We start from the raw sequence: 15,239 nt of genomic DNA, 5'->3' as shown, positions 1-15,239 counted from the left end.
AGCTCTCCACAGCGATCCTCTATAGCGCCCTTTCTCCCGCAGCTCCGTCCTCATTGGAAGGAAGCAAGAGTGAAAGGCTGAAGTGAAATAGAGCGGGGACGAAGGCAGTGAAGAGAGAGAACGTGGGAAGAAGAGAAAAACGCAAGGGAAAAAAAGCAGCGTCGTAAAAGAGGTGACGGAGCTGTCCTCTCTATAAGAAGGGTGCCAGCGAGCCTTGCTAGGGATGGGCCTGGTTTTCACAGTGCACGGCTTGTCCCTGTTTATTTGTCAGCTTTGGCGAGACACGGGTGCTTGTGTATTAGCGAAGAGACACAGCGCTCGGCCTGTGGAGACTTGTTCGGCTGGGAGCTCAGATGTCAAAGCACAGCAGCAGCTCTCCACAGCGATCCTCTATAGCGCCCTTTCTCCCGCAGCTCCGTCCTCATTGGAAGGAAGCAAGAGTGAAAGGCTGAAGTGAAATAGAGCAGGGGACGAAGGCAGTGAAGAGAGAGAACGTCGGGAAGAAGAAAAACTCAAGGGAAAGGTTTATCGCCAGCTGAAAAGAGACACAGCGCTTCGGCTGTGGAGACTTGTTCGGCTGGCGTTCGGGGAGTCGCGTTTTTCAGAATTGTATTGAGATCGTTTTCCACAGAGCTCAGATGTCAAAGCACAGCAGCAGCTCTCCACAGCGATCCTCTATAGCGCCCTTTCTCCCGCAGCTCCGTCCTCATTGGAAGGAAGCAAGAGTGAAAGGCTGAAGTGAAATAGAGCGGGGACGAAGGCAGTGAAGAGAGAGAACGTGGGAAGAAGAGAAAAACGCAAGGGAAAAAAAGCAGCGTCGTAAAAGAGGTGACGGAGCTGTCCTCTCTATAAGAAGGGTGCCAGCGAGCCTTGCTCTCGCTTACGGCCACACCCCCTTGAGCACGCCTGATCTCGTCTGATCTCGGAAGCTAAACAGGGATGGGCCTGGTTAGTACTTGGATGGGAGACCGCCTGGGAATACCAGGTGCTGTAAGCTTTTAAGCGCAGGAGGCGCCCTATCCCCGCTCGCTCGCTCATTCCCCTGTTCACACGTGCAGTGCGGCTTGTCCGTCTGTTTATTTGTCAGCTTTGGCGAGACACGGGTGCTTGTGTATTAGCGTGAGCGTTTTTTATTCTGATCATGAACAGTTTTACAAGTCCGCAAAGGATCGAGGAAAGGTTTATCGCCAGCTGAAAAGAGACACAGCGCTTCGGCTGTGGAGACTTGTTCGGCTGGCGTTCGGGGAGTCGCGTTTTTCAGAATTGTATTGAGATCGTTTTCCACAGAGCTCAGATGTCAAAGCACAGCAGCAGCTCTCCACAGCGATCCTCTATAGCGCCCTTTCTCCCGCAGCTCCGTCCTCATTGGAAGGAAGCAAGAAAAAAGCAGCGTCGTAAAAGAGGTGACGGAGCTGTCCTCTCTATAAGAAGGGTGCCAGCGAGCCTTGCTCTCGCTTACGGCCACACCCCCTTGAGCACGCCTGATCTCGTCTGATCTCGGAAGCTAAACAGGGATGGGCCTGGTTAGTACTTGGATGGGAGACCGCCTGGGAATACCAGGTGCTGTAAGCTTTTAAGCGCAGGAGGCGCCCTATCCCCGCTCGCTCGCTCATTCCCCTGTTCACACGTGCAGTGCGGCTTGTCCGTCTGTTTATTTGTCAGCTTTGGCGAGACACGGGTGCTTGTGTATTAGCGTGAGCGTTTTTTATTCTGATCATGAACAGTTTTACAAGTCCGCAAAGGATCGAGGAAAGGTTTATCGCCAGCTGAAAAGAGACACAGCGCTTCGGCTGTGGAGACTTGTTCGGCTGGCGTTCGGGGAGTCGCGTTTTTCAGAATTGTATTGAGATCGTTTTCCACAGAGCTCAGATGTCAAAGCACAGCAGCAGCTCTCCACAGCGATCCTCTATAGCGCCCTTTCTCCCGCAGCTCCGTCCTCATTGGAAGGAAGCAAGAGTGAAAGGCTGAAGTGAAATAGAGCGGGGACGAAGGCAGTGAAGAGAGAGAACGTGGGAAGAAGAGAAAAACGCAAGGGAAAAAAAGCAGCGTCGTAAAAGAGGTGACGGAGCTGTCCTCTCTATAAGAAGGGTGCCAGCGAGCCTTGCTCTCGCTTACGGCCACACCCCCTTGAGCACGCCTGATCTCGTCTGATCTCGGAAGCTAAACAGGGATGGGCCTGGTTAGTACTTGGATGGGAGACCGCCTGGGAATACCAGGTGCTGTAAGCTTTTAAGCGCAGGAGGCGCCCTATCCCCGCTCGCTCGCTCATTCCCCTGTTCACACGTGCAGTGCGGCTTGTCCGTCTGTTTATTTGTCAGCTTTGGCGAGACACGGGTGCTTGTGTATTAGCGTGAGCGTTTTTTATTCTGATCATGAACAGTTTTACAAGTCCGCAAAGGATCGAGGAAAGGTTTATCGCCAGCTGAAAAGAGACACAGCGCTTCGGCTGTGGAGACTTGTTCGGCTGGCGTTCGGGGAGTCGCGTTTTTCAGAATTGTATTGAGATCGTTTTCCACAGAGCTCAGATGTCAAAGCACAGCAGCAGCTCTCCACAGCGATCCTCTATAGCGCCCTTTCTCCCGCAGCTCCGTCCTCATTGGAAGGAAGCAAGAAAAAAGCAGCGTCGTAAAAGAGGTGACGGAGCTGTCCTCTCTATAAGAAGGGTGCCAGCGAGCCTTGCTCTCGCTTACGGCCACACCCCCTTGAGCACGCCTGATCTCGTCTGATCTCGGAAGCTAAACAGGGATGGGCCTGGTTAGTACTTGGATGGGAGACCGCCTGGGAATACCAGGTGCTGTAAGCTTTTAAGCGCAGGAGGCGCCCTATCCCCGCTCGCTCGCTCATTCCCCTGTTCACACGTGCAGTGCGGCTTGTCCGTCTGTTTATTTGTCAGCTTTGGCGAGACACGGGTGCTTGTGTATTAGCGTGAGCGTTTTTTATTCTGATCATGAACAGTTTTACAAGTCCGCAAAGGATCGAGGAAAGGTTTATCGCCAGCTGAAAAGAGACACAGCGCTTCGGCTGTGGAGACTTGTTCGGCTGGCGTTCGGGGAGTCGCGTTTTTCAGAATTGTATTGAGATCGTTTTCCACAGAGCTCAGATGTCAAAGCACAGCAGCAGCTCTCCACAGCGATCCTCTATAGCGCCCTTTCTCCCGCAGCTCCGTCCTCATTGGAAGGAAGCAAGAGTGAAAGGCTGAAGTGAAATAGAGCGGGGACGAAGGCAGTGAAGAGAGAGAACGTGGGAAGAAGAGAAAAACGCAAGGGAAAAAAAGCAGCGTCGTAAAAGAGGTGACGGAGCTGTCCTCTCTATAAGAAGGGTGCCAGCGAGCCTTGCTCTCGCTTACGGCCACACCCCCTTGAGCACGCCTGATCTCGTCTGATCTCGGAAGCTAAACAGGGATGGGCCTGGTTAGTACTTGGATGGGAGACCGCCTGGGAATACCAGGTGCTGTAAGCTTTTAAGCGCAGGAGGCGCCCTATCCCCGCTCGCTCGCTCATTCCCCTGTTCACACGTGCAGTGCGGCTTGTCCGTCTGTTTATTTGTCAGCTTTGGCGAGACACGGGTGCTTGTGTATTAGCGTGAGCGTTTTTTATTCTGATCATGAACAGTTTTACAAGTCCGCAAAGGATCGAGGAAAGGTTTATCGCCAGCTGAAAAGAGACACAGCGCTTCGGCTGTGGAGACTTGTTCGGCTGGCGTTCGGGGAGTCGCGTTTTTCAGAATTGTATTGAGATCGTTTTCCACAGAGCTCAGATGTCAAAGCACAGCAGCAGCTCTCCACAGCGATCCTCTATAGCGCCCTTTCTCCCGCAGCTCCGTCCTCATTGGAAGGAAGCAAGAGTGAAAGGCTGAAGTGAAATAGAGCGGGGACGAAGGCAGTGAAGAGAGAGAACGTGGGAAGAAGAGAAAAACGCAAGGGAAAAAAAGCAGCGTCGTAAAAGAGGTGACGGAGCTGTCCTCTCTATAAGAAGGGTGCCAGCGAGCCTTGCTCTCGCTTACGGCCACACCCCCTTGAGCACGCCTGATCTCGTCTGATCTCGGAAGCTAAACAGGGATGGGCCTGGTTAGTACTTGGATGGGAGACCGCCTGGGAATACCAGGTGCTGTAAGCTTTTAAGCGCAGGAGGCGCCCTATCCCCGCTCGCTCGCTCATTCCCCTGTTCACACGTGCAGTGCGGCTTGTCCGTCTGTTTATTTGTCAGCTTTGGCGAGACACGGGTGCTTGTGTATTAGCGTGAGCGTTTTTTATTCTGATCATGAACAGTTTTACAAGTCCGCAAAGGATCGAGGAAAGGTTTATCGCCAGCTGAAAAGAGACACAGCGCTTCGGCTGTGGAGACTTGTTCGGCTGGCGTTCGGGGAGTCGCGTTTTTCAGAATTGTATTGAGATCGTTTTCCACAGAGCTCAGATGTCAAAGCACAGCAGCAGCTCTCCACAGCGATCCTCTATAGCGCCCTTTCTCCCGCAGCTCCGTCCTCATTGGAAGGAAGCAAGAGTGAAAGGCTGAAGTGAAATAGAGCGGGGACGAAGGCAGTGAAGAGAGAGAACGTGGGAAGAAGAGAAAAACGCAAGGGAAAAAAAGCAGCGTCGTAAAAGAGGTGACGGAGCTGTCCTCTCTATAAGAAGGGTGCCAGCGAGCCTTGCTCTCGCTTACGGCCACACCCCCTTGAGCACGCCTGATCTCGTCTGATCTCGGAAGCTAAACAGGGATGGGCCTGGTTAGTACTTGGATGGGAGACCGCCTGGGAATACCAGGTGCTGTAAGCTTTTAAGCGCAGGAGGCGCCCTATCCCCGCTCGCTCGCTCATTCCCCTGTTCACACGTGCAGTGCGGCTTGTCCGTCTGTTTATTTGTCAGCTTTGGCGAGACACGGGTGCTTGTGTATTAGCGTGAGCGTTTTTTATTCTGATCATGAACAGTTTTACAAGTCCGCAAAGGATCGAGGAAAGGTTTATCGCCAGCTGAAAAGAGACACAGCGCTTCGGCTGTGGAGACTTGTTCGGCTGGCGTTCGGGGAGTCGCGTTTTTCAGAATTGTATTGAGATCGTTTTCCACAGAGCTCAGATGTCAAAGCACAGCAGCAGCTCTCCACAGCGATCCTCTATAGCGCCCTTTCTCCCGCAGCTCCGTCCTCATTGGAAGGAAGCAAGAGTGAAAGGCTGAAGTGAAATAGAGCGGGGACGAAGGCAGTGAAGAGAGAGAACGTGGGAAGAAGAGAAAAACGCAAGGGAAAAAAAGCAGCGTCGTAAAAGAGGTGACGGAGCTGTCCTCTCTATAAGAAGGGTGCCAGCGAGCCTTGCTCTCGCTTACGGCCACACCCCCTTGAGCACGCCTGATCTCGTCTGATCTCGGAAGCTAAACAGGGATGGGCCTGGTTAGTACTTGGATGGGAGACCGCCTGGGAATACCAGGTGCTGTAAGCTTTTAAGCGCAGGAGGCGCCCTATCCCCGCTCGCTCGCTCATTCCCCTGTTCACACGTGCAGTGCGGCTTGTCCGTCTGTTTATTTGTCAGCTTTGGCGAGACACGGGTGCTTGTGTATTAGCGTGAGCGTTTTTTATTCTGATCATGAACAGTTTTACAAGTCCGCAAAGGATCGAGGAAAGGTTTATCGCCAGCTGAAAAGAGACACAGCGCTTCGGCTGTGGAGACTTGTTCGGCTGGCGTTCGGGGAGTCGCGTTTTTCAGAATTGTATTGAGATCGTTTTCCACAGAGCTCAGATGTCAAAGCACAGCAGCAGCTCTCCACAGCGATCCTCTATAGCGCCCTTTCTCCCGCAGCTCCGTCCTCATTGGAAGGAAGCAAGAAAAAAGCAGCGTCGTAAAAGAGGTGACGGAGCTGTCCTCTCTATAAGAAGGGTGCCAGCGAGCCTTGCTCTCGCTTACGGCCACACCCCCTTGAGCACGCCTGATCTCGTCTGATCTCGGAAGCTAAACAGGGATGGGCCTGGTTAGTACTTGGATGGGAGACCGCCTGGGAATACCAGGTGCTGTAAGCTTTTAAGCGCAGGAGGCGCCCTATCCCCGCTCGCTCGCTCATTCCCCTGTTCACACGTGCAGTGCGGCTTGTCCGTCTGTTTATTTGTCAGCTTTGGCGAGACACGGGTGCTTGTGTATTAGCGTGAGCGTTTTTTATTCTGATCATGAACAGTTTTACAAGTCCGCAAAGGATCGAGGAAAGGTTTATCGCCAGCTGAAAAGAGACACAGCGCTTCGGCTGTGGAGACTTGTTCGGCTGGCGTTCGGGGAGTCGCGTTTTTCAGAATTGTATTGAGATCGTTTTCCACAGAGCTCAGATGTCAAAGCACAGCAGCAGCTCTCCACAGCGATCCTCTATAGCGCCCTTTCTCCCGCAGCTCCGTCCTCATTGGAAGGAAGCAAGAAAAAAGCAGCGTCGTAAAAGAGGTGACGGAGCTGTCCTCTCTATAAGAAGGGTGCCAGCGAGCCTTGCTCTCGCTTACGGCCACACCCCCTTGAGCACGCCTGATCTCGTCTGATCTCGGAAGCTAAACAGGGATGGGCCTGGTTAGTACTTGGATGGGAGACCGCCTGGGAATACCAGGTGCTGTAAGCTTTTAAGCGCAGGAGGCGCCCTATCCCCGCTCGCTCGCTCATTCCCCTGTTCACACGTGCAGTGCGGCTTGTCCGTCTGTTTATTTGTCAGCTTTGGCGAGACACGGGTGCTTGTGTATTAGCGTGAGCGTTTTTTATTCTGATCATGAACAGTTTTACAAGTCCGCAAAGGATCGAGGAAAGGTTTATCGCCAGCTGAAAAGAGACACAGCGCTTCGGCTGTGGAGACTTGTTCGGCTGGCGTTCGGGGAGTCGCGTTTTTCAGAATTGTATTGAGATCGTTTTCCACAGAGCTCAGATGTCAAAGCACAGCAGCAGCTCTCCACAGCGATCCTCTATAGCGCCCTTTCTCCCGCAGCTCCGTCCTCATTGGAAGGAAGCAAGAAAAAAGCAGCGTCGTAAAAGAGGTGACGGAGCTGTCCTCTCTATAAGAAGGGTGCCAGCGAGCCTTGCTCTCGCTTACGGCCACACCCCCTTGAGCACGCCTGATCTCGTCTGATCTCGGAAGCTAAACAGGGATGGGCCTGGTTAGTACTTGGATGGGAGACCGCCTGGGAATACCAGGTGCTGTAAGCTTTTAAGCGCAGGAGGCGCCCTATCCCCGCTCGCTCGCTCATTCCCCTGTTCACACGTGCAGTGCGGCTTGTCCGTCTGTTTATTTGTCAGCTTTGGCGAGACACGGGTGCTTGTGTATTAGCGTGAGCGTTTTTTATTCTGATCATGAACAGTTTTACAAGTCCGCAAAGGATCGAGGAAAGGTTTATCGCCAGCTGAAAAGAGACACAGCGCTTCGGCTGTGGAGACTTGTTCGGCTGGCGTTCGGGGAGTCGCGTTTTTCAGAATTGTATTGAGATCGTTTTCCACAGAGCTCAGATGTCAAAGCACAGCAGCAGCTCTCCACAGCGATCCTCTATAGCGCCCTTTCTCCCGCAGCTCCGTCCTCATTGGAAGGAAGCAAGAGTGAAAGGCTGAAGTGAAATAGAGCGGGGACGAAGGCAGTGAAGAGAGAGAACGTGGGAAGAAGAGAAAAACGCAAGGGAAAAAAAGCAGCGTCGTAAAAGAGGTGACGGAGCTGTCCTCTCTATAAGAAGGGTGCCAGCGAGCCTGGCTCTCGCTTGCGGCCACACCCCCTTGAGCACGCCTGATCTCGTCTGATCTCGGAAGCTAAACAGGGATGGGCCTGGTTAGTACTTGGATGGGAGACCGCCTGGGAATACCAGGTGCTGTAAGCTTTTAAGCGCAGGAGGCGCCCTATCCCCGCTCGCTCGCTCATTCCCCTGTTCACACGTGCAGTGCGGCTTGTCCGTCTGTTTATTTGTCAGCTTTGGCGAGACACGGGTGCTTGTGTATTAGCGTGAGCGTTTTTTATTCTGATCATGAACAGTTTTACAAGTCCGCAAAGGATCGAGGAAAGGTTTATCGCCAGCTGAAAAGAGACACAGCGCTTCGGCTGTGGAGACTTGTTCGGCTGGCGTTCGGGGAGTCGCGTTTTTCAGAATTGTATTGAGATCGTTTTCCACAGAGCTCAGATGTCAAAGCACAGCAGCAGCTCTCCACAGCGATCCTCTATAGCGCCCTTTCTCCCGCAGCTCCGTCCTCATTGGAAGGAAGCAAGAAAAAAGCAGCGTCGTAAAAGAGGTGACGGAGCTGTCCTCTCTATAAGAAGGGTGCCAGCGAGCCTTGCTCTCGCTTACGGCCACACCCCCTTGAGCACGCCTGATCTCGTCTGATCTCGGAAGCTAAACAGGGATGGGCCTGGTTAGTACTTGGATGGGAGACCGCCTGGGAATACCAGGTGCTGTAAGCTTTTAAGCGCAGGAGGCGCCCTATCCCCGCTCGCTCGCTCATTCCCCTGTTCACACGTGCAGTGCGGCTTGTCCGTCTGTTTATTTGTCAGCTTTGGCGAGACACGGGTGCTTGTGTATTAGCGTGAGCGTTTTTTATTCTGATCATGAACAGTTTTACAAGTCCGCAAAGGATCGAGGAAAGGTTTATCGCCAGCTGAAAAGAGACACATCGCTTCGGCTGTGGAGACTTGTTCGGCTGGCGTTCGGGGAGTCGCGTTTTTCATAATTGTATTGAGATCGTTTTCCACAGAGCTCAGATGTCAAAGCACAGCAGCAGCTCTCCACAGCGATCCTCTATAGCGCCCTTTCTCCCGCAGCTCCGTCCTCATTGGAAGGAAGCAAGAGTGAAAGGCTGAAGTGAAATAGAGCGGGGACGAAGGCAGTGAAGAGAGAGAACGTGGGAAGAAGAGAAAAACGCAAGGGAAAAAAAGCAGCGTCGTAAAAGAGGTGACGGAGCTGTCCTCTCTATAAGAAGGGTGCCAGCGAGCCTTGCTCTTGCTTACGGCCACACCCCCTTGAGCACGCCTGATCTCGTCTGATCTCGGAAGCTAAACAGGGATGGGCCTGGTTAGTACTTGGATGGGAGACCGCCTGGGAATACCAGGTGCTGTAAGCTTTTAAGCGCAGGAGGCGCCCTATCCCCGCTCGCTCGCTCATTCCCCTGTTCACACGTGCAGTGCGGCTTGTCCGTCTGTTTATTTGTCAGCTTTGGCGAGACACGGGTGCTTGTGTATTAGCGTGAGCGTTTTTTATTCTGATCATGAACAGTTTTACAAGTCCGCAAAGGATCGAGGAAAGGTTTATCGCCAGCTGAAAAGAGACACAGCGCTTCGGCTGTGGAGACTTGTTCGGCTGGCGTTCGGGGAGTCGCGTTTTTCATAATTGTATTGAGATCGTTTTCCACAGAGCTCAGATGTCAAAGCACAGCAGCAGCTCTCCACAGCGATCCTCTATAGCGCCCTTTCTCCCGCAGCTCCGTCCTCATTGGAAGGAAGCAAGAAAAAAGCAGCGTCGTAAAAGAGGTGACGGAGCTGTCCTCTCTATAAGAAGGGTGCCAGCGAGCCTTGCTCTCGCTTACGGCCACACCCCCTTGAGCACGCCTGATCTCGTCTGATCTCGGAAGCTAAACAGGGATGGGCCTGGTTAGTACTTGGATGGGAGACCGCCTGGGAATACCAGGTGCTGTAAGCTTTTAAGCGCAGGAGGCGCCCTATCCCCGCTCGCTCGCTCATTCCCCTGTTCACACGTGCAGTGCGGCTTGTCCGTCTGTTTATTTGTCAGCTTTGGCGAGACACGGGTGCTTGTGTATTAGCGTGAGCGTTTTTTATTCTGATCATGAACAGTTTTACAAGTCCGCAAAGGATCGAGGAAAGGTTTATCGCCAGCTGAAAAGAGACACAGCGCTTCGGCTGTGGAGACTTGTTCGGCTGGCGTTCGGGGAGTCGCGTTTTTCAGAATTGTATTGAGATCGTTTTCCACAGAGCTCAGATGTCAAAGCACAGCAGCAGCTCTCCACAGCGATCCTCTATAGCGCCCTTTCTCCCGCAGCTCCGTCCTCATTGGAAGGAAGCAAGAGTGAAAGGCTGAAGTGAAATAGAGCGGGGACGAAGGCAGTGAAGAGAGAGAACGTGGGAAGAAGAGAAAAACGCAAGGGAAAAAAAGCAGCGTCGTAAAAGAGGTGACGGAGCTGTCCTCTCTATAAGAAGGGTGCCAGCGAGCCTGGCTCTCGCTTGCGGCCACACCCCCTTGAGCACGCCTGATCTCGTCTGATCTCGGAAGCTAAACAGGGATGGGCCTGGTTAGTACTTGGATGGGAGACCGCCTGGGAATACCAGGTGCTGTAAGCTTTTAAGCGCAGGAGGCGCCCTATCCCCGCTCGCTCGCTCATTCCCCTGTTCACACGTGCAGTGCGGCTTGTCCGTCTGTTTATTTGTCAGCTTTGGCGAGACACGGGTGCTTGTGTATTAGCGTGAGCGTTTTTTATTCTGATCATGAACAGTTTTACAAGTCCGCAAAGGATCGAGGAAAGGTTTATCGCCAGCTGAAAAGAGACACAGCGCTTCGGCTGTGGAGACTTGTTCGGCTGGCGTTCGGGGAGTCGCGTTTTTCAGAATTGTATTGAGATCGTTTTCCACAGAGCTCAGATGTCAAAGCACAGCAGCAGCTCTCCACAGCGATCCTCTATAGCGCCCTTTCTCCCGCAGCTCCGTCCTCATTGGAAGGAAGCAAGAGTGAAAGGCTGAAGTGAAATAGAGCGGGGACGAAGGCAGTGAAGAGAGAGAACGTGGGAAGAAGAGAAAAACGCAAGGGAAAAAAAGCAGCGTCGTAAAAGAGGTGACGGAGCTGTCCTCTCTATAAGAAGGGTGCCAGCGAGCCTTGCTCTCGCTTACGGCCACACCCCCTTGAGCACGCCTGATCTCGTCTGATCTCGGAAGCTAAACAGGGATGGGCCTGGTTAGTACTTGGATGGGAGACCGCCTGGGAATACCAGGTGCTGTAAGCTTTTAAGCGCAGGAGGCGCCCTATCCCCGCTCGCTCGCTCATTCCCCTGTTCACACGTGCAGTGCGGCTTGTCCGTCTGTTTATTTGTCAGCTTTGGCGAGACACGGGTGCTTGTGTATTAGCGTGAGCGTTTTTTATTCTGATCATGAACAGTTTTACAAGTCCGCAAAGGATCGAGGAAAGGTTTATCGCCAGCTGAAAAGAGACACAGCGCTTCGGCTGTGGAGACTTGTTCGGCTGGCGTTCGGGGAGTCGCGTTTTTCAGAATTGTATTGAGATCGTTTTCCACAGAGCTCAGATGTCAAAGCACAGCAGCAGCTCTCCACAGCGATCCTCTATAGCGCCCTTTCTCCCGCAGCTCCGTCCTCATTGGAAGGAAGCAAGAGTGAAAGGCTGAAGTGAAATAGAGCGGGGACGAAGGCAGTGAAGAGAGAGAACGTGGGAAGAAGAGAAAAACGCAAGGGAAAAAAAGCAGCGTCGTAAAAGAGGTGACGGAGCTGTCCTCTCTATAAGAAGGGTGCCAGCGAGCCTTGCTCTCGCTTACGGCCACACCCCCTTGAGCACGCCTGATCTCGTCTGATCTCGGAAGCTAAACAGGGATGGGCCTGGTTAGTACTTGGATGGGAGACCGCCTGGGAATACCAGGTGCTGTAAGCTTTTAAGCGCAGGAGGCGCCCTATCCCCGCTCGCTCGCTCATTCCCCTGTTCACACGTGCAGTGCGGCTTGTCCGTCTGTTTATTTGTCAGCTTTGGCGAGACACGGGTGCTTGTGTATTAGCGTGAGCGTTTTTTATTCTGATCATGAACAGTTTTACAAGTCCGCAAAGGATCGAGGAAAGGTTTATCGCCAGCTGAAAAGAGACACAGCGCTTCGGCTGTGGAGACTTGTTCGGCTGGCGTTCGGGGAGTCGCGTTTTTCAGAATTGTATTGAGATCGTTTTCCACAGAGCTCAGATGTCAAAGCACAGCAGCAGCTCTCCACAGCGATCCTCTATAGCGCCCTTTCTCCCGCAGCTCCGTCCTCATTGGAAGGAAGCAAGAGTGAAAGGCTGAAGTGAAATAGAGCGGGGACGAAGGCAGTGAAGAGAGAGAACGTGGGAAGAAGAGAAAAACGCAAGGGAAAAAAAGCAGCGTCGTAAAAGAGGTGACGGAGCTGTCCTCTCTATAAGAAGGGTGCCAGCGAGCCTTGCTCTCGCTTACGGCCACACCCCCTTGAGCACGCCTGATCTCGTCTGATCTCGGAAGCTAAACAGGGATGGGCCTGGTTAGTACTTGGATGGGAGACCGCCTGGGAATACCAGGTGCTGTAAGCTTTTAAGCGCAGGAGGCGCCCTATCCCCGCTCGCTCGCTCATTCCCCTGTTCACACGTGCAGTGCGGCTTGTCCGTCTGTTTATTTGTCAGCTTTGGCGAGACACGGGTGCTTGTGTATTAGCGTGAGCGTTTTTTATTCTGATCATGAACAGTTTTACAAGTCCGCAAAGGATCGAGGAAAGGTTTATCGCCAGCTGAAAAGAGACACAGCGCTTCGGCTGTGGAGACTTGTTCGGCTGGCGTTCGGGGAGTCGCGTTTTTCAGAATTGTATTGAGATCGTTTTCCACAGAGCTCAGATGTCAAAGCACAGCAGCAGCTCTCCACAGCGATCCTCTATAGCGCCCTTTCTCCCGCAGCTCCGTCCTCATTGGAAGGAAGCAAGAAAAAAGCAGCGTCGTAAAAGAGGTGACGGAGCTGTCCTCTCTATAAGAAGGGTGCCAGCGAGCCTTGCTCTCGCTTACGGCCACACCCCCTTGAGCACGCCTGATCTCGTCTGATCTCGGAAGCTAAACAGGGATGGGCCTGGTTAGTACTTGGATGGGAGACCGCCTGGGAATACCAGGTGCTGTAAGCTTTTAAGCGCAGGAGGCGCCCTATCCCCGCTCGCTCGCTCATTCCCCTGTTCACACGTGCAGTGCGGCTTGTCCGTCTGTTTATTTGTCAGCTTTGGCGAGACACGGGTGCTTGTGTATTAGCGTGAGCGTTTTTTATTCTGATCATGAACAGTTTTACAAGTCCGCAAAGGATCGAGGAAAGGTTTCTCGCCAGCTGAAAAGAGACACAGCGCTTCGGCTGTGGAGACTTGTTCGGCTGGCGTTCGGGGAGTCGCGTTTTTCAGAATTGTATTGAGATCGTTTTCCACAGAGCTCAGATGTCAAAGCACAGCAGCAGCTCTCCACAGCGATCCTCTATAGCGCCCTTTCTCCCGCAGCTCCGTCCTCATTGGAAGGAAGCAAGAAAAAAGCAGCGTCGTAAAAGAGGTGACGGAGCTGTCCTCTCTATAAGAAGGGTGCCAGCGAGCCTTGCTCTCGCTTACGGCCACACCCCCTTGAGCACGCCTGATCTCGTCTGATCTCGGAAGCTAAACAGGGATGGGCCTGGTTAGTACTTGGATGGGAGACCGCCTGGGAATACCAGGTGCTGTAAGCTTTTAAGCGCAGGAGGCGCCCTATCCCCGCTCGCTCGCTCATTCCCCTGTTCACACGTGCAGTGCGGCTTGTCCGTCTGTTTATTTGTCAGCTTTGGCGAGACACGGGTGCTTGTGTATTAGCGTGAGCGTTTTTTATTCTGATCATGAACAGTTTTACAAGTCCGCAAAGGATCGAGGAAAGGTTTATCGCCAGCTGAAAAGAGACACAGCGCTTCGGCTGTGGAGACTTGTTCGGCTGGCGTTCGGGGAGTCGCGTTTTTCAGAATTGTATTGAGATCGTTTTCCACAGAGCTCAGATGTCAAAGCACAGCAGCAGCTCTCCACAGCGATCCTCTATAGCGCCCTTTCTCCCGCAGCTCCGTCCTCATTGGAAGGAAGCAAGAAAAAAGCAGCGTCGTAAAAGAGGTGACGGAGCTGTCCTCTCTATAAGAAGGGTGCCAGCGAGCCTTGCTCTCGCTTACGGCCACACCCCCTTGAGCACGCCTGATCTCGTCTGATCTCGGAAGCTAAACAGGGATGGGCCTGGTTAGTACTTGGATGGGAGACCGCCTGGGAATACCAGGTGCTGTAAGCTTTTAAGCGCAGGAGGCGCCCTATCCCCGCTCGCTCGCTCATTCCCCTGTTCACACGTGCAGTGCGGCTTGTCCGTCTGTTTATTTGTCAGCTTTGGCGAGACACGGGTGCTTGTGTATTAGCGTGAGCGTTTTTTATTCTGATCATGAACAGTTTTACAAGTCCGCAAAGGATCGAGGAAAGGTTTATCGCCAGCTGAAAAGAGACACAGCGCTTCGGCTGTGGAGACTTGTTCGGCTGGCGTTCGGGGAGTCGCGTTTTTCAGAATTGTATTGAGATCGTTTTCCACAGAGCTCAGATGTCAAAGCACAGCAGCAGCTCTCCACAGCGATCCTCTATAGCGCCCTTTCTCCCGCAGCTCCGTCCTCATTGGAAGGAAGCAAGAGTGAAAGGCTGAAGTGAAATAGAGCGGGGACGAAGGCAGTGAAGAGAGAGAACGTGGGAAGAAGAGAAAAACGCAAGGGAAAAAAAGCAGCGTCGTAAAAGAGGTGACGGAGCTGTCCTCTCTATAAGAAGGGTGCCAGCGAGCCTTGCTCTCGCTTACGGCCACACCCCCTTGAGCACGCCTGATCTCGTCTGATCTCGGAAGCTAAACAGGGATGGGCCTGGTTAGTACTTGGATGGGAGACCGCCTGGGAATACCAGGTGCTGTAAGCTTTTAAGCGCAGGAGGCGCCCTATCCCCGCTCGCTCGCTCATTCCCCTGTTCACACGTGCAGTGCGGCTTGTCCGTCTGTTTATTTGTCAGCTTTGGCGAGACACGGGTGCTTGTGTATTAGCGTGAGCGTTTTTTATTCTGATCATGAACAGTTTTACAAGTCCGCAAAGGATCGAGGAAAGGTTTATCGCCAGCTGAAAAGAGACACAGCGCTTCGGCTGTGGAGACTTGTTCGGCTGGCGTTCGGGGAGTCGCGTTTTTCAGAATTGTATTGAGATCGTTTTCCACAGAGCTCAGATGTCAAAGCACAGCAGCAGCTCTCCACAGCGATCCTCTATAGCGCCCTTTCTCCCGCAGATCCGTCCTCATTGGAAGGAAGCAAGAAAAAAGCAGCGTCGTAAAAGAGGTGACGGAGCTGTCCTCTCTATAAGAAGGGTGCCAGCGAGCCTTGCTCTCGCTTACGGCCACACCCCCTTGAGCACGCCTGATCTCGTCTGATCTCGGAAGCTAAACAGGGATGGGCCTGGTTAGTACTTGGATGGGAGACCGCCTGGGAATACCAGGTGCTGTAAGCTTTTAAGCGCAGGAGGCGCCCTATCCCCGCTCGCTCGCTCATTCCC

General features: G+C 53.0%; 24 non-coding genes across 24 annotated transcripts; all 24 read left to right on the top strand.

The window, feature by feature from the left end:
• The first annotated feature begins 878 nt into the window (after positions 1–878).
• Positions 879–997, top strand: LOC148827020 (5S ribosomal RNA). Its single transcript, XR_016092197.1, has one exon. It is a non-coding gene; the product is annotated as a 5S ribosomal RNA (ribosomal RNA).
• A 456-nt stretch (positions 998–1,453) lies between these two features.
• LOC148827019 (5S ribosomal RNA) lies at positions 1,454–1,572 on the top strand. The gene has a single exon (XR_016092196.1). It is a non-coding gene; the product is annotated as a 5S ribosomal RNA (ribosomal RNA).
• A 537-nt stretch (positions 1,573–2,109) lies between these two features.
• On the top strand, positions 2,110–2,228 carry LOC148827018 (5S ribosomal RNA). The gene has a single exon (XR_016092195.1). It is a non-coding gene; the product is annotated as a 5S ribosomal RNA (ribosomal RNA).
• Positions 2,229–2,684: 456 nt separating this feature from the next.
• On the top strand, positions 2,685–2,803 carry LOC148827017 (5S ribosomal RNA). The gene has a single exon (XR_016092194.1). It is a non-coding gene; the product is annotated as a 5S ribosomal RNA (ribosomal RNA).
• A 537-nt stretch (positions 2,804–3,340) lies between these two features.
• Positions 3,341–3,459, top strand: LOC148827016 (5S ribosomal RNA). Its single transcript, XR_016092193.1, has one exon. It is a non-coding gene; the product is annotated as a 5S ribosomal RNA (ribosomal RNA).
• Positions 3,460–3,996: 537 nt separating this feature from the next.
• LOC148827015 (5S ribosomal RNA) lies at positions 3,997–4,115 on the top strand. The gene has a single exon (XR_016092192.1). It is a non-coding gene; the product is annotated as a 5S ribosomal RNA (ribosomal RNA).
• Positions 4,116–4,652: 537 nt separating this feature from the next.
• LOC148827014 (5S ribosomal RNA) lies at positions 4,653–4,771 on the top strand. The gene has a single exon (XR_016092191.1). It is a non-coding gene; the product is annotated as a 5S ribosomal RNA (ribosomal RNA).
• Positions 4,772–5,308: 537 nt separating this feature from the next.
• Positions 5,309–5,427, top strand: LOC148827013 (5S ribosomal RNA). Its single transcript, XR_016092189.1, has one exon. It is a non-coding gene; the product is annotated as a 5S ribosomal RNA (ribosomal RNA).
• Positions 5,428–5,883: 456 nt separating this feature from the next.
• LOC148827012 (5S ribosomal RNA) lies at positions 5,884–6,002 on the top strand. The gene has a single exon (XR_016092187.1). It is a non-coding gene; the product is annotated as a 5S ribosomal RNA (ribosomal RNA).
• Positions 6,003–6,458: 456 nt separating this feature from the next.
• LOC148827011 (5S ribosomal RNA) lies at positions 6,459–6,577 on the top strand. The gene has a single exon (XR_016092186.1). It is a non-coding gene; the product is annotated as a 5S ribosomal RNA (ribosomal RNA).
• Positions 6,578–7,033: 456 nt separating this feature from the next.
• On the top strand, positions 7,034–7,152 carry LOC148827010 (5S ribosomal RNA). The gene has a single exon (XR_016092185.1). It is a non-coding gene; the product is annotated as a 5S ribosomal RNA (ribosomal RNA).
• A 537-nt stretch (positions 7,153–7,689) lies between these two features.
• Positions 7,690–7,808, top strand: LOC148827009 (5S ribosomal RNA). Its single transcript, XR_016092934.1, has one exon. It is a non-coding gene; the product is annotated as a 5S ribosomal RNA (ribosomal RNA).
• Positions 7,809–8,264: 456 nt separating this feature from the next.
• Positions 8,265–8,383, top strand: LOC148827008 (5S ribosomal RNA). Its single transcript, XR_016092184.1, has one exon. It is a non-coding gene; the product is annotated as a 5S ribosomal RNA (ribosomal RNA).
• Positions 8,384–8,920: 537 nt separating this feature from the next.
• Positions 8,921–9,039, top strand: LOC148827007 (5S ribosomal RNA). The gene has a single exon (XR_016092183.1). It is a non-coding gene; the product is annotated as a 5S ribosomal RNA (ribosomal RNA).
• A 456-nt stretch (positions 9,040–9,495) lies between these two features.
• LOC148827006 (5S ribosomal RNA) lies at positions 9,496–9,614 on the top strand. Its single transcript, XR_016092182.1, has one exon. It is a non-coding gene; the product is annotated as a 5S ribosomal RNA (ribosomal RNA).
• Positions 9,615–10,151: 537 nt separating this feature from the next.
• On the top strand, positions 10,152–10,270 carry LOC148827005 (5S ribosomal RNA). Its single transcript, XR_016092933.1, has one exon. It is a non-coding gene; the product is annotated as a 5S ribosomal RNA (ribosomal RNA).
• Positions 10,271–10,807: 537 nt separating this feature from the next.
• LOC148827004 (5S ribosomal RNA) lies at positions 10,808–10,926 on the top strand. The gene has a single exon (XR_016092181.1). It is a non-coding gene; the product is annotated as a 5S ribosomal RNA (ribosomal RNA).
• Positions 10,927–11,463: 537 nt separating this feature from the next.
• On the top strand, positions 11,464–11,582 carry LOC148827003 (5S ribosomal RNA). Its single transcript, XR_016092180.1, has one exon. It is a non-coding gene; the product is annotated as a 5S ribosomal RNA (ribosomal RNA).
• A 537-nt stretch (positions 11,583–12,119) lies between these two features.
• Positions 12,120–12,238, top strand: LOC148827002 (5S ribosomal RNA). The gene has a single exon (XR_016092178.1). It is a non-coding gene; the product is annotated as a 5S ribosomal RNA (ribosomal RNA).
• A 456-nt stretch (positions 12,239–12,694) lies between these two features.
• On the top strand, positions 12,695–12,813 carry LOC148827001 (5S ribosomal RNA). Its single transcript, XR_016092177.1, has one exon. It is a non-coding gene; the product is annotated as a 5S ribosomal RNA (ribosomal RNA).
• A 456-nt stretch (positions 12,814–13,269) lies between these two features.
• On the top strand, positions 13,270–13,388 carry LOC148827000 (5S ribosomal RNA). The gene has a single exon (XR_016092175.1). It is a non-coding gene; the product is annotated as a 5S ribosomal RNA (ribosomal RNA).
• A 456-nt stretch (positions 13,389–13,844) lies between these two features.
• On the top strand, positions 13,845–13,963 carry LOC148826999 (5S ribosomal RNA). Its single transcript, XR_016092174.1, has one exon. It is a non-coding gene; the product is annotated as a 5S ribosomal RNA (ribosomal RNA).
• Positions 13,964–14,500: 537 nt separating this feature from the next.
• LOC148826998 (5S ribosomal RNA) lies at positions 14,501–14,619 on the top strand. Its single transcript, XR_016092173.1, has one exon. It is a non-coding gene; the product is annotated as a 5S ribosomal RNA (ribosomal RNA).
• Positions 14,620–15,075: 456 nt separating this feature from the next.
• LOC148826997 (5S ribosomal RNA) lies at positions 15,076–15,194 on the top strand. The gene has a single exon (XR_016092172.1). It is a non-coding gene; the product is annotated as a 5S ribosomal RNA (ribosomal RNA).
• Positions 15,195–15,239: the final 45 nt, after the last annotated feature.

This window comes from Atractosteus spatula, chromosome 10, assembly GCF_055471065.1.
Source record: "Atractosteus spatula isolate fAtrSpa1 chromosome 10, fAtrSpa1.hap1, whole genome shotgun sequence".
NCBI lineage: Eukaryota > Metazoa > Chordata > Actinopteri > Semionotiformes > Lepisosteidae > Atractosteus > Atractosteus spatula.
Note: the sequence above shows the minus strand (reverse complement) of the source record. Positions and strands in the feature narration are given on the sequence as shown.